The 15,947-nt window shown below is 37.0% G+C and overlaps 1 protein-coding gene across 1 annotated transcript in view; it reads left to right on the plus strand.

Annotated features, from left to right (window-relative positions):
* The window catches only part of SLC13A1 (solute carrier family 13 (sodium/sulfate symporter), member 1), a 105,223-nt gene extending 92,115 nt beyond the window's left edge, over positions 1 to 13,108 (plus strand). Inside the window, exon 16 of the mRNA XM_010831741.1 lies at positions 12,707 to 13,108. The gene's annotated coding sequence lies outside the window, so the exon portion shown is untranslated. The remainder of the gene's footprint in view (positions 1 to 12,706) is intronic.
* The last annotated feature ends 2,839 nt before the right edge of the window (positions 13,109 to 15,947 follow it).

Here is a 15,947-nt window from a genome sequence, read left to right on the forward strand (position 1 = left end):
ATTCTGTGCGACCCCATAGATGGCAGCCCACCAGGCTCCTCCATCCCTGGGATTCTCCAGGCAAGAACAATGGAGTGGGTTGCCATTTCCTTCTCCTAGGGTGCCTAGTGTCTTTAAAATCTCCTCCTCAACTCAGGATGCAAATATTTAGTGTACCCCTGTCCTTTGCCTACATCAATGGAGAAAACATAATGAAGACTGTAGAAAGTTTCAAGGTTTGCAGAAGTTTTCCTGGATGATCAGCCTTGTTTATTAATTGCTAATTACAAAGTACAGCCTTCCATCTTTTATTTCCCTGAGCTGGGTTCTTTTAATATCTCAGTTCCAAATGCATTATATCTCAAGTTTTTTGAAGAAAGATCTTAGTTCCAGTAGGATTCTTAGCGTTTCTAGTAACACAAGTTGGTCAGGTGTAATTTGAGGGACTCTTCAGCATTGGTGATGTTTGGCATTAACTAAGTGTTAAGAGTTTTGTGGAGTAGCTGTAAATATTTCTTACAGTGTTCTAAAGCCTCTCTCTAATAAGAGTAAATTATGGTTAAAAAAACACAGCAAATGTGGAGATGGAGATTGGGATGGTGGATGCTGTTGACAGATTGATTCTAGAGGTACAGGCATCACTTTCCATCTACCCCTGAGCTTTGGTGAACTGAAGGGATGCAAGCAGTGCTCTGCAGATGCAGAGTGGTACTGAGCCTCATTTTTCTCTTCCTGTTTTTATTCTTTACGATCCATCTGTTTTTCATTTCTACTATCTGAATGGCTGATGGAGTACCTTTTTAAAGCACTCAGAATGTCAGTGTGTGAATTGAAAGATGCATCACACTATAATTGCATGTTCTCAAGGAATTTTCATATTGTTAACTTTTATTAGAGTCTGATTAAGTGTCCCCTAAGAGACAAAGCCACAATATCAGAATTATCAAAGCAATCATCACCAGTATGTCTTCCAACTCTTCGCCATGAAGAAATGTCAGCTTGTGAGTCAGGAGATTCAGTACTTTCTTGTTGACAATTTATAATCCCTTTTTTCAGCTCTCTTAAAAAAATATAATATATATATATATATATATATATAAAACAAATGACAATTTAATCACACCCTCTGTCTCTCCAAGTATTGTTCTGAATTCCTGTAAAGGTAAGTTTAAAAATTCTCAGAAGAGTTGGAAAACCAGCTATTTCCCTTTTGTTTTTGTTGAGTCGCTCAGTCATGTCTGACTCTCTGCAATCCCATGGACTGCACCACGCCAGGCTTCCCTGTCCTTCACTGTCTCCTAGAGTTTGCTAAAACTTATGTCCATTGAGTTGGTGATGTCATCCAACCATCTTGAACTCTGTCATCCCCTTCTCCTCCTACTCTTAATCTTTCTCAGCATCAGGGTCTTTTCCAATGAGCCAGGTCTTCTCATCAAGTGGTCAAACTATTGGAGCTTCAACTTCAGCATCAGTCTTTCCAACGAATTTTCAGGGTTGATTTCCTATAGATTTGACTGGTTTGATCTTGCTGCTGTCCAAGGGACTCTCAAGAGTCTCCTCCAACACCACAATTCAAAAGCATCAATTCTTCAATGCACAGACTTCTTTATGGTCCAGCTCTCACATCCAGACATGACTACTGGAAAAACCACAGCCTTGACTATGTGGACCTTTACTCAGTTGTTTCCTGTTTCTCAGAGGTTAGAATTAGCTGTGGGATGATTTAACCCATTGAACAAAACATAAACCCAAAGCAAGACTTTGTGATGGGTTCTAGGATTTCTTCATGAAAATGCATCACTGTAATATATATTACTGTCTTTCTTAGGGAAAAATGTTAAAAATCAACAATGATATTCTGGAAAAGACCATTTAGTCCACATTTTCTCTTTTGGGGAAAATATGAGCTCATAGAGATCTTTAATATGAAAATTTCATTCATTGATCAGTTAACTTTATTGAAGATATTACCAGGTATGATCATATGAGTAGAGTTGTGGAAGCCTGAGTGGGGAAGTAAGGTTAAGAGAGACTTATGTAAAAAGTGCAGTAAGATTTTTGCACAGTTTTATCTAAATATTATCAAAATTCTTTACATTTACTTTTATTGTCAAAGTTGTTGCTGTTCTGTCACTCAGTCGTGTCTGACTCGTTGCAACCCCATGGACTGCAGCATGCCAGGCTTTCCTGTACTTAGTATGATCATCTGATTTAAGGTTAGGAAGGTAAAGAACAAAATTCTAAAAGATGTATGCACCCTTATGTTCATTGTAGTGTTATACATTCCATATATATCAATTTTATCTATTCAAAATTTTTAATTATGAAATACTCCAAACATATAGAAAAGTACTATTAACAACAATAGTGTAACCACCATCCATGGACCCATTGTGCAAATTTTAAAGCTTAAGAACTTAATTAATTAATTAATAATTAAATTGTTTTAAATATTTGTTCCATATATTTTCCCCAAAGAAATAAGCAACTAAAGCCCCCCTAACTACATCGCTCATTAATAGAAAAATGCAAATCAAATCTACAATGAGATATCACCTCACACTTTCCAGAATAGCTATCATCAATAAATCTACAAATAATAAATGCTGGAGAGGGTATGGAGAAAAGAGAATCCTCTTCTCTGTTGGTGGGAATGTAAATTGATACAGCCATTATGGAAACCAGTATGAAGAGTCCTTCAAAACCTAGGAATAAAACTACCATATGACCCAGCAATCCCACTACTCAGTGTATACACTGAGGGAACCAAAAGTGAAAAAGACACATGTGCCCCAATGTTCATTGCAGCATTACTTACAATAACTAGGACATGGAAGCAACCTAAATGTCCATCCACAGATGAATGGATAAAGAAGCTGTGCTGTATATATACAATGGACTATCACTCAGCTATAATAAGGAAGTCATTTGAGTCAGTTCTAATGAAGTGGATGAATCTGGAGCCTATTATACAAAGTAAAGTAAGTCAGAAAGAGAAAAACAAATATCATATATTAATGCATATATATGGAATCTAGAAAGACAGTACTGATGAACCTATTTGCAGAGCACTCAGACATAGAGAACAGACTTATGAACACAGAGGTGGGGGAGGAAGAAGAGACTGGGATGAATGGAGGGAGTAATATGGAAACATATGCACTACTGTTGCAAAATAGACAGCCAAATGGGAATTTGCTGTTATGACCCAAGGAACTCAAACTAGGCTCTGTAATAATCTAGATGGGTGAGATGGTAGGAGGCAGGTTCAAGAAGGAAGGCATATGAATAACTATGGCTGACTCATGTTGATGTATGGCAAAACCAACGCAATATTGCAAAGCTATTATCCTATTAACCTGAAACTCTAATACTTTGGTCACCTGATGCAAAGAGCTGACTCATTGGAAAACACCCTGATGCTGGGAAGGATCGAGGGCAGGAGGAGAAGGGGACGACAGAGGATGAGATGGCTGGATGGGATCACCAACTCAATGGACATGGGTTTGGGTGGACTCTGGGAGTTGATGATGGACAGGGAGGCCTGGCGTGCTGCGGTTCATGGGGTCGCAAAGAGTCGGACATGACTGAGCGACTGACCTGAACTGAGAGTGTAAACATGTCCAGTTTTACTAGATATCACCTAGTTGCTCTCAAAAGTGGCTATAGTCATTTATTCTCCCAATAGCCATGTATGAAATTTTCTATTCTCTCACATCTTTGTCAACATTTATTGTTAGACATTTCAATGCTTTCCATTCACATAGAAATTTTATCTCAATGTTACGTTAACATTTCCCTCATGTGTTGTGAGGCTGAGCACTTTTTCATATACATTTTAGCCCTTGGGATTTCACGTTCTTTGAATTGTCTGTAACTGTATTTTCCCCAATTTCCTAATATTTCTTTTTAGCATTTCTAATAGTTATTTACATAATAATCCTTCTGGTTGGAAACTTAAAAAGCTTTTCATGGTGTATTATCTCTGAATGAAATTGTCAATTTTAATATAGTAAAATGTGTTTTTTCCTTTAGCAGTGGTGCTTTTTCACCTTTTTTGATCCTTATAGATATACTCTATGCAACTTCCTTAAGATAAACGTCCCTGCCCACAATGCCATAGAGCTATTCTCTTATGTCTTGCAGCAATGCTCACATAAGCAACATAAAATTAGTGTATAAATTTTTTCTTTTTATCTTTGTCCAATTTTATTAGGTTATATTACTCATATTACATGAGTTGAGTATCTTTTCTACTTTTTCTATTCTCTGGAATCATTTATATTAAACATACATTGATTGCCATTCTTCTAAGAATCAGAAAAATTTACTACATATTTAGAATTTTCTTCCAAAATTTTATTATGAAAATTGCCAAATAAATAGCAAAGCTGAAAGAGTTTTAGTGAACATCCCTGTGCCTACCACATAGATTCTACCGTTAATGTTTTAGTCTACTTGCCTTACCACATATGTCTGTTCACCCTTCTATCCAATAAGATTTCCAGTTAATATAAAGCAAGTGGACTAAAACATTAATGGTAGAATCTATGTGGTAGGTACATGGATGTTTTAATGTTATAAATCAAATCAAATTTTTAAAAGTTTGTTATGAGTGACTTTTGCTTTAGTTTTCAAAATTATTGGAATAAAGTTTTTAACATTATCCTTGTTATTTTGTCTACGGTATTTGTACCTACACTCTAGCTCTCTTTTTTGTTTTTATGAATTGATTGATCATAAGCTAGTTCACAAAACAAATTTGAACAAATTACAAAAAATTAATTTTAGACAGTGTATTCTAACCACAAGGCCATAAAATAAGTAGCTAATAACAAAGAGGTAATTCAAAATAACTCCATATTTAGAAATTTTAAAAACACTTCTAATAAATTTTAATACAACTTGAATTGCATATTATGTGGTTGTGTGTGTTATATATGTTCTATATGTTACTTGCCAGAAACAGGTTTATGCTCTCAGCATTTATTGCTCCTATCTGATCTGTGATTATATTCAATATGCATTTTCTTTTGTACTATATTTGTTCAGATCTCATTTTATGCACTTTAATCAGCCTCTACAGTTTTATTCCTATAGGTTTCATGCTGGTTTTATGTTATTGATGTCATTATCAGCAGAACAAACACTTTTCAGCTGAGCTACTCTTTATGTGAAATTCCATACAACATTCCACCAATTCACCATAATCAGCACACATCTCCCTTTGCTCATCTCAACATGACTAAAAACTGTCATTCCATCTGTTCTTCCTGGGAGATGGCATGTATCATTGATTTTTCTTACTCAGATTTCTGTTCATGTTCAGATTGCCTATGCTTTTTCTGACTGAAAAGAGGTTCGTTGAATAGCATTTGCTGGACATGAAGAATAACCATTGTGTATTGCTCTTACTGGTATCTCAGAAAAATATAGTCCTCTTATAGGTAAATAGGTTTTTCCCCCAGATATTTTCCCCTAATGTGTAGAATCAACAACATGGGTACTTCTGGACTGAGAAGACTGCACTTATGCTTCTTTTATTTGGTTAGTCACAAAATACTTATTAGATTTAAAGCCGGATTGGGATTTAGCATTAATAAAAACAATGTCTCATACTTACTGAGTGTCTATTGTGCAGCAGGCATGGCTCTAGGGGATATCCATGTACTCACGCTTGCTCATATATATGAGATGTGGATATTTTATTTCCCAATAAATCATAACAACACTTCACTTTCTCCCTATGGTGAGATACATCTGATGTTTGTCTTCCCAATTTGTTAAAAGTGGAAAATTTAATTTAGTTCAAACTCAATGTCCACAGGGCTAGTTATAAACAAGTCTTCATCATTTTCCTCTTGCCCTTTTGGTTAAGGTTAAGATCGCCACAGTGTATTAGATTAACATAATTTCAGTTATTATTTGCATAGACCATGAAAAAATCCAAAGTCAATAAAGCATAATTTAATTATTTGGCCTTTAATATACTTAAAGTCTTATCCCATTGACTATAGAAGAGTACAAATAGTTCTCATGATATTTTTTATTATTTTCTTCTGTATTCATTTGATGCTGTTTACTAATGCTATATTCACTGCCTTTGTGTGCTTACTTAATGGCTTTTGTTCACGTTCAAATAGATGAGGGCAAATTATGTATATAGTCCTCATACATTCTGTGGAGACAGGATCTAGCTTTATTGTGCTTTCTTGAAAACTGAGATCTCCATCAGGAGACTGTTTCCTAATGTTGGTAACCATGTACTTGCCTTTCCTTGTTAAACTACATGATGTATCTATTGGTTGCAGAACCACCAAGTCCAGGGTTTTAACCTTTCATTTTCTCATGTGGGCCATTTTTTAAGTCTTTATTAAATTTATTACAATATTGCTTTTGTTTTACTGTTTCATGTTTTGCTTTTTTGGCCATGAGGCGTGTGAGATCTTAGCTCCCCAACCAGAGATGGAACCCACAAGCCCTACATGAGAAGGCAAAGCCTTAACCACTGGACCACCAGGGAAGTCCATTAACTCTCTTTTGAGTCAAATTCTCTTCTTTTTTAGTTCTTTTGAACTTTTAATTTTGTATTGGGTTATAGCTTTTCAACAATGTTGTGACAGTTTCATGTGAACAGTGAAGGGTGAGTCAAATTCTTCCAGCTTACTCTTGGTCTTCTCTATCATGGGCAAGAACTCCTTTTTTCAAATCACTGTAAAAATAAATGTTTGCTTTCAGCCAGGATCTGTCCCACATCCAGGCTTGTACAGCTAAGTGAAGAGGCAGGGGCCCCTCCACCAACCATTAATGAAGAGAAGATGTAAAAGAAAACATGCAGCCAGTGACGTGCTTTAGAATTTCTTCTTTGAGGAGACCCTGTTCTTTGTTACACATCTGCTCATTTTGAAGAATTAGTTTACTAAATCATCTTTGAATGGCCTTCCTCTCCATTCAGTATAAATCAGTTCAGTTGCTCAGTTGTGTCCAACTTTGCGACCCCATGGACTGCAGCATGCCAGACCTCCCTATCCATCACCAACTCCTGGAGTTTACTCAAACTCATGTCCATTGAGTCAGTAATGCCATCCAATCATCTCATCCTCTGTTGTCCCCTTCTCCCACCCTTCAATTACCATCTTCAGAGTCTTTTCTAATGAGTCAGTTCTTAACATCAGGTGACCAAAGTACTGGAGTTTCAGCTTCAGCATAAGTCCTTCGATGAATATTAAGGACTGATTTCCTTTAGGATGGACTGGTTGGATCTCCTTGCAGTCCAAGGATTCTCAAGAGTCTTCTCCAAGAAACAAATATCTTTTAATTTCATGGTTGCAGGCACCATCTGCAGTGATTTTGGAGCCCTCCAAAATAAAGTCTGTCACTGTTTCCACTGTTTCCCCATCCATTTGCCATAAAGTGATGGGGCCAGATGCCATGATCTTAATTTTCTGCATGTTGAGTTTTAAGTCAACTTTTCCACTCTCCTCTTTCACTTTCATCAAGACGCTCTTTAGTTCTTCTTTGCTTTCTGCCATAAGGGTGGTGTCATCTACATATCTCAGCTTATTGATATTTCTCCCGGCAATCTTGATTCTAGCTTGTGATTCATCCAGCCCAGCGTTTCTCATGATGTACTCTGCATATAAGTTAAATAAGCAGGGTGACAATATACAGCCTTGACGTACTCCTTTCCCGATTTGGAACCAGTCTGTTGTTCCATGTCCTAACTGTTCCGTGTGCTAACTGTCCTAAGAGTTCTAACTGCTGCTTCTTGAACTGCATATAGATTTCTCAAGAGGCAGGTCAGGTGGTCTGGTATTCCCGTCTTTTTAAGAATTTTCCACAGCTTATTGTGATCCACATAGTCAAAGGCTTTGGCATAGTCAATAAAGCAGAAGTAGATGTTTTTCTGGAACTCCCTTGCATTTTCGATGATCCAGTGGATATTGGCAGTTTGATCTCTGGTTCCTCTGCCTTTTCTAAATCCAGCTTGAACATCTGGAAGTTCATGGTTCACGTACTGTTAAAGCCTGGCTTGGAGAATTTTGAGCATTACTTTGCTATTGTGTGAGATGAGTGCAATTGTGTGGTAGTTGGAGCATTCTTTGGCATTGCCTTTCTTTGGGATTGAAATGAAAACCGACCTTTTCCAGTCCTGTGGCCACTGCTGAGTTTTCCAAATGTGCTGGCATATTGAGTGCAGCACTTTCACAGCATCGTCTTTTTGGATTTGAGATACCTCAACTGGAATCACCTCCACTAGCTTTGTTTGTAGTGATGCTTCCTAAGACCCACTTGACTCTGCATTCAAGGATGTCTGGCTCTAGGTGAGTGATCACACCATCATGATTATCTTGATCGTTAAGATCTTTTTTGTATAGTTTGTGTGTTCTTGCCACCTCTTCTTAATATCTTCTGATTTTGCTAGGTGCATACCATTTCTGCCCATCTTTGCATGAAATGTTCCCTTGGTATCATTAATTTTTTTGAAGAGATCTCTAGTCTTTCCCATTCTATTGTTTTCCTCTATTTCTTTGCACTGGTCACTGAGGACGACTTTCTTATCTCTCCTTGCTCTTCTTTGGAACTCTGCATTCAGATGGGTATATCTTTCCTTTTCTCCTTTGCCTCTTACTTCTCTTCTTTTCACAGATATTTGTAAGGCCTCCTCAGACAACCATTTTGCCTTTTTGCATTTCTTTTTCTTGGGGATGGTGTTGATCCCTGCCTCCTCTACAATGTCATGAACCTCTGTCCATAGTTCTTCAGGCACTCTGTCTATCAGATCTAATCCCTTGAATCTAATTCTTACTTCCACTGTACAATCATAAGGGATTTGATTTAGGTCATACCTGAATGATCTAGTGGTTTTTTCTACTTTCTTCAATTTAAGTCTGAATTTGGCAATCAGGAGTTCATGATCTGAACCACAGTCAGCTCTGGGTCTTGTTTTTGCTGACTGTATAGAGCTTCAAATCAGGGTTCTCAAAAACTATATGGTTGACATTTTAGTTCAGCTAAGTGTTTTGTGCATGTGTGTGAGAAGCTGTCCTGTGTGTTGTGGGTATGTCTGGCACACCCTCTAGATCTACTGTCTAGATCCCAGTAGCTAATGCCCTCCCTTGTGGCAACCAAAAATATCTCTGAACTTTGTGAAATGCCCCTACACAGGCAAAATTACCCAAGGCTAAGAACCACTGACTTATATTTAATTATGTATACATGTAATTGCAATTATAGACAATATTAACCTAATTTTGTTGTTGTTGTTTAGTTGCTAGGTCATGTCCAACTCTTTTGCAACCCCACAGAGTGTAGCATAGAAGATAAATAATTACAGAAATCAGAGTGGCTCTTATAAAAAAATATGGTTTAAATTTTTATATTTAAAAGCAAATAGAATACTTTTAACTGATCATATTGACAAAAAGGTAAAATAATTTATGACCAAGAATGTTGCATTATAGCCACCTGGGTATAACAGCTAGCTGTTAGGCATTTGTATAATAGTAACTGAAATACACTGCTCATTCTTTTTTTTTAATGATTTTATTTATTTACTTACTGGTTGTGCTGGGTCTTCTTTGCTGCAGGGGCTTTGCTCTAGTTGTGGAGAACAAGGGCTGCTCTCTAGTTGCAGTGCATGGGATTCTCATTACAGTGACTTCTCTTTGTTGTAGAGCATGGGCTCTAGGGCCTGTGGGCTCAGTAGTTGTGGCTCCCAGCCTCTAGAGCACAGGCTCAATAATTGTGGCATATGGGCTTAGTTGCTCTGCGGCATGTGGAATCTTCCTGGATCAGGAATAGAACCCATGTCTCCTGCACTGGTAAGCGGATTCTTCCAGTGAGCCATCAGGGAAGCCCTACACTGCTCATTCTTTCCTGCAGCAATTGTGGAGTGATTTCCCTGCCCTAGAAACTGTGCAGAGGACAAAGATTCCAGCAATGAAAATGAAGCGAAACAGTCCTTTTTTTCAAGTAAAATGCTGCTTTCAAAGGTAGTTTTTTTAAGATATAATCTTCATCAACTTAAAGAATATAAGCATTGTATTGAATAAATTTTGTCAATTTCTCAGTTTTTGCCAAACTGCTATGTGCCTTGCGGTGTCCATAAACAGTAAAATTTCACTAATTTTACTGAGCAACGGAAAAGCTGTTGTTTAGTTTTCAAAAATTATTTAATAAGTCTTCTTTTTTCATTTCCTCATGTTATTCAAACTAATAAAAATCTGCCACTTCAAAGTTTTAGAAATCAATTTTAATGCCTAGAAAAACATGATTTGAAATTGGCTCATGATTTGTTCATGAATATATACTTTTCTTAAATTTACATATTTCCTTAATATTGCATATATATATTCAAAGCATAACCTGATATTACATGCATTTCGTTCATTTTTATGAATGTAGATTCTTTGTTTGACCATACCATGAAGTATTTGTATTTCTTCCACTGATCAACATCGAGAACATTTGCAATGTTTGTGCACTTGTGTGAGAAATTCTTTTCTGTAGATGTTTAGTGCTATATGACCATCTTCATCTTTACTACATGTTGCCAAGGATCCTTGAAAGTAGTTACATCAATTTCAACTCCAAATTATTACTGATAATTTCCCTCTCATTCTTTGCAGCAGTTAATACTTACAATTTTCCTATAAGCCTATAAGCCAATAAACCAATAAACCAATCTGGTGGATGGATAACTAGTATGGGCTTCCATTTGCAACCTCAGGCCCCACTAATGTTAGGAATGTTCTGTGTCCATGTGTGTTTCTAGGCTTTCTATCCTGTTTCATTGGTCTATTTGTCTGCTCCTGTTCTAACAGCACACTGGCTTAAGCAAAATGACAGCTAATCAAAAGAGCAATTCCTCCACCTATTTTGTTTGAAATTATCTCATTCTTTTCTCTCTCTTTCTTTTTTTTTTTTGAGGCAGCTTATAAAGTTAAAAAAAAAAGTCTTCTTTAAACTGTCACCTTAAAAATCAACGATTTTATTCTCCTTTAAATGTGAAAGTCTCCTTTTAGTCAGATTTATGAATTGTGTCATATTGAAACTCCCTCACTTTACTTCTGTCTTGACCTCTAAGTCAGTGGTTCTAGATTAGAGGTGATTTTTGCCCTCCAGGGGACATTTGGCAACTTCTGGAGACATTTTTCGTTGTCACAACTAGAGTAAAGAATGCCCCTGGCATCTATTGGATAGAGATCTGGGATGCTGGTAAACTTTCCACAATGCGCAGAGCAACCTCCACAACACTCTATTTGACCTAAAATGTCAATACCGCCAAGGTTGCAAATCTTAATTTCAGATAACATAAGGACATGTAGCACCCATTATGACACACACACATACATATCAGTGTTTGTATATGTTTGTGTGTGTATGTGTGTGAATGTATTTTAATCAGTACTTGGCCAAATACTTTCTTACTCAGTGCGCTTTACCTGAGATTCTGAAAGCAATTTACCAACATTATCTTGTTAATCCTGATCCAGTGCTCTAGAAATAGGTGATAACTTGATTATGCTTCTTTTATCAATTCCTTGAGCTTTACCAGTGTTCATTACAAAAGAAAAAGTACTGAAAAACTGTATCTCATGCAATTTTCTATGTGGTAGTTGATCTTCTCTTCCTTTCTTCTGCTTATAAAAGCTGGATGACTATTTTTCAGGCAAAATTTTTCTTCCTACTTTTCAGCATGCTATTGAATTCTAAGACCCTAATTCTTAGCACAGAAAGGAATCTAGTTTTAACATACATTTAAAATTTTTATTTTGATGGGTAGAATATTTTCATGCTTTAATGAAACTCTAAGGAAAAATTTTTACAAAAAACTGTAATGGTTTAGAAATTAGAATCCTCCAAGAAAGCAGATATTGTAAAGGAATTTACTAATCAAGATAAAACAGTGCCAATAGGTTTTAGATTTCACTAGACTTCATTTCAAAACTTGATGTTTGAAAGCAAAACATTTTGCAGGAATTCTGAAGGGATTATTATGAAAACGTTTGATGATTCTTAAGGAACTATATATCTGAATGTGGCTATAAAAGAATATTTCATGCTGAGGTTATTGGTTGTAAAGGCAAGTCCATCATCCTTGTTCTCATAGCTGGTGGGTGGAGGTATACTCAAGAATGGGTCATAGTTAATTTTATATGTCAGCTTGGCTGGACCACAGAGTCCCAATCTGTGGATAAATATTTTTTCTGGATATGTCTATAAGAGTGTTTTTGGATGAAAGTAACATTTAAATTGCAACTTTGAATAAAGAAGATTGCTTTCCAATGTGTGGGTGGGCCTCATCCAATCAGGTGACGTTCTAAATAGAACAAAAGACTGACCTCTTTTGAGCAAGAGAGAATTCTACAGCAGATGACCTGTGCATCTGAACTGCTGTATCAGCTCTTCTCTCGGTCTCTAGCCTGCCAGCCCACCTGCGGATTTTAGATTTGCCACCTCAATAAACACATGAGCCAATTCCTTAAAATAAATTTATTTCTAAGTTATATATACATCTTATTTATTTTGTTTCTCTGAAGAATCCTGAATAATACAATATGTAAAGAAGTGATTTATGATGTATAAGCAACATGTAGAAAGATAGATGGATAAACAAATACTTTGATCTAGGCAGAATTAGACACAGTGTTGAGCAGCTAGTTGTGGTTTCTTGTATTCAAACTATTATTTTACATATTTTTTCCATCTTCTCTACTTTCAGATGCCATCATACATGCTGTGAGTTTCACAAACATGCTGAGATAAATACTACATACTCAGCTCTCCTTCCTTCCTGGACACGTGGGAAACTAGACTTCCTAGGAGTTCTTGCAGTTAGGGGCATCAGAGTGACTGGTCTTGACCAAAGAAATGTGCATGGAAAGGACTGTGTCATGTCCAGGATGAAGGAGTGAAAACCTCTCTGGGCAATTCTCCAGTCATCCTCTTCCTCTCCTGCAACAACCTCTGAAACCTCATGTTGAAATGTCAATGCCCCTTGTAGGAGAGATTTGTTGTGACTTTGTGGAGCAGAGCCTGCCTCTGTCTAGTTTTGAACATGTGACATGATACAGAAATAAACTTTTATTGTATTAAACCACCGGAATTCATGGCTAATGTTTTATCACGGTATAACCTACCTTATCCTGACTAATATATATGCCAGTGCTTCCTTGCTCACACTGTATAAATACTGCAAGGAAAGTCAATTGCAACTATATCCTAATGAAACATGATGGGATTCTCTAAAAGAACAAGTTGAATACATAATTAATATAATAAATAATTAACATAGTAAAGTTTTAATATTAGTATTACCACTGTTATTTGCTGTTTTGACTGAATTCAAATGTATTTAAATTAGTTTCTCTGTACAGACACGTCTCTTCTGTCTCACACTTTTTCTGACATTGTCCAAATAATTTTAATTCCCTGCACCACTATTTTCACAACATAATGGTATACAAATTAGAAAATTAACTAGTTTTTGGATAGTGTAAGCTTTTCAGAAGAAAGCACTTAATAAATGAAAGCATAAGTTTTAGCTGAAGCTGATCTTCCAAGGCACAAAGAAGTGGTGGTTACATCATTTTAGACACATATACGCATCATAAGGTGATACAAGTTGACATTATATACCTGACTTAGCTCTTTTTTCTACTTCCTCTCCTTCTAGCAATGATAAAACACAGATATTACAATATTTCTCTAGTTCCTGAGCTGGCCTTCCCACCTAGAAGACAGAGATTTATTTTTCAGGGGGGAAAAAAACCTCACACTTTATAGCTCAAACGAAAAAAGGTCTTGGTCATTTGCACTGCTGGAATAAAACACCTTTCCAAACCTAAAAAGAATGAGAAGGGTGCTGGATTCATTTTACTCCCTGGGTGCAAGCCCTAGATCTAAAAATTCTTATTTTGTGATGTTGAACTGTTCATTTAATCTCCCTTACTTTCAATTTCCTTAATCTAAAAATACATTTATAAGTATGTAGTTATATGGTTTCATCTGGCACTTAATAATTACACAAAATTATATGTTGATGGAATAAATACAAAAACATATGGGTGGGTAGTAGTTATGAAATAAGATTGAAATAATGTTTATATAAAATATTTTCTAAGTGATTAGGTATTATAGAGATATAAGGTATTATCAATAAATAGTTTTGAAAACAATATTTTTAATGTTTGTTAGATATGATTCTAAACACCAATAGGTTATCAACGTAGAAGAACTCTTATGGAGCATGTAAGCATTTAGTGAATTACTCAAAAGTTGTGGAATTCCCTTCTGTAGCAGCCTAAACAACAGGGGCTCCCATGCCCCACCTCTGCCTAACCCTTGATATGCATGTTAACATCATATTTGAACTTCCAGATGGAGATGGAGTGTCTGCACTAGGAAGATGAAGGTTGGTCTTTTTAAAAGTAATGAATGAATCAGAAGTAGTTTGAGAGAAGCCAGAGGAAAGACGTCTGTAAACCTCAACCTTGTATCATACTCACCTCTCAGAGAGACTTCCCTGATAGCTCAGCTGGTAAAGAACTTTGCAATGCAGGAGACCTGGGTTTGATCCCTGGGTTGGGAAGACCCCCTGGGGAAGGGAAAGGCTACACACTCCAGTATTCTTGTCTGGAAAATTCCATGGACTGTATAGTCCATGGGGTTGCAAAGAGTTGGACTTGACTAAGCGATTTTCACTTTCACCTCTCAGAGAAGATACATTGTCTTGAAAATTTCCATCCCAAGTTTCCCTTCACTCACACTGTCCCCATCCTCCAGGAAAACACCTGTTAACCACACTATTTCTATGAAGCAGCTTATAGGAACAACAGAGGATTTCATGCCTACACAGACATTCACATTTGGGCGTCAAAGCAAAAATTCTGCCAGTCAAATTGAACACATAAGGAAGATTTTATTTAAAGCTATTAAAACAGTTGCACAAGGCCAGACCTGAGTCTGAATTCATTGCTATTGAAACAAAAGGCAGGAGAGTTTTTAAGCAATGAGGTGAGATTATGGAAGAGTATTGGAGGACATCACAGGAAAGTTTGGTTAATGCAATGTCTGGAGCCATTGAGTTATTCCTCAGTTTGCAAATAAATGTTTTTCTCTGTGATTATGCCATCTGTGTTTGTTAATAGGCACCCATACTTGGTGGTTCAGACGGTAAAGGATCTGCCTGCAATGTGGGAGCCCTGGATTCGATCCCTGGGTTGGGAAGATCCTATGGAGAAGGAAATGGCAAGCCACTCCAGTATTCTTGCCTGGAGAATTCCATGGACAGAGGAGTCTGGCAGGTTACAGTCCATGGGGCTTCAAAGAATAAGACATGACTGAGCCACAACACAGCCATAGATGTTAAATGGGACTTCCAAGGTAGCTCTAGTGGTAAAGAACCGCCTGCCAATGCCAGAGATGTAAGAGACCATGGGTTTGATCCCTGGGTTGGGAAGATCCCCTGGAGGAGGGCCTGCAACCCACTCCAATATTCTTGCCTGGCATCCCATGGACAGAGGAGTCTGGCAGGCTTTCATCCATAGGGTCACAAAGAGTCAGATAGGACTGAAGCGACTCAGCGCCCAGGCCATTTTAGGTACTACTGAACTAGAATGTCTCCACTGTATAATTTTTGGCAAAACAAAATGTAGTGGATAATGGACTCTTTTTAACTTCACACAAGAAGGTTTGGTCAAAGAATGACCTCACTGGGAGAAGTTGCTCCTCTAAGTTGGATCTCCACCAAGCGCATGTTGAAAACTCCGTGATGCCAGCATAATTTTCCAGTCTTCCCAACTATTGTGATTAAAGCATAATACTCACTTTCATAAAATCGAGTCACATATGTGGTTTAAATGACCTGAAGAAACAGTAATTAGTTTCTGGGTACTTGCTTTATGCTCAGACATGTAAAAGAATCCTTGGACCCTGTGCTTCTTTTTTAATAATGTGCAGTG

Source organism: Bison bison, unplaced genomic scaffold (genome assembly GCF_000754665.1).
Source record: "Bison bison bison isolate TAMUID 2011002044 unplaced genomic scaffold, Bison_UMD1.0 scf7180017864530, whole genome shotgun sequence".
NCBI lineage: Eukaryota > Metazoa > Chordata > Mammalia > Artiodactyla > Bovidae > Bison > Bison bison.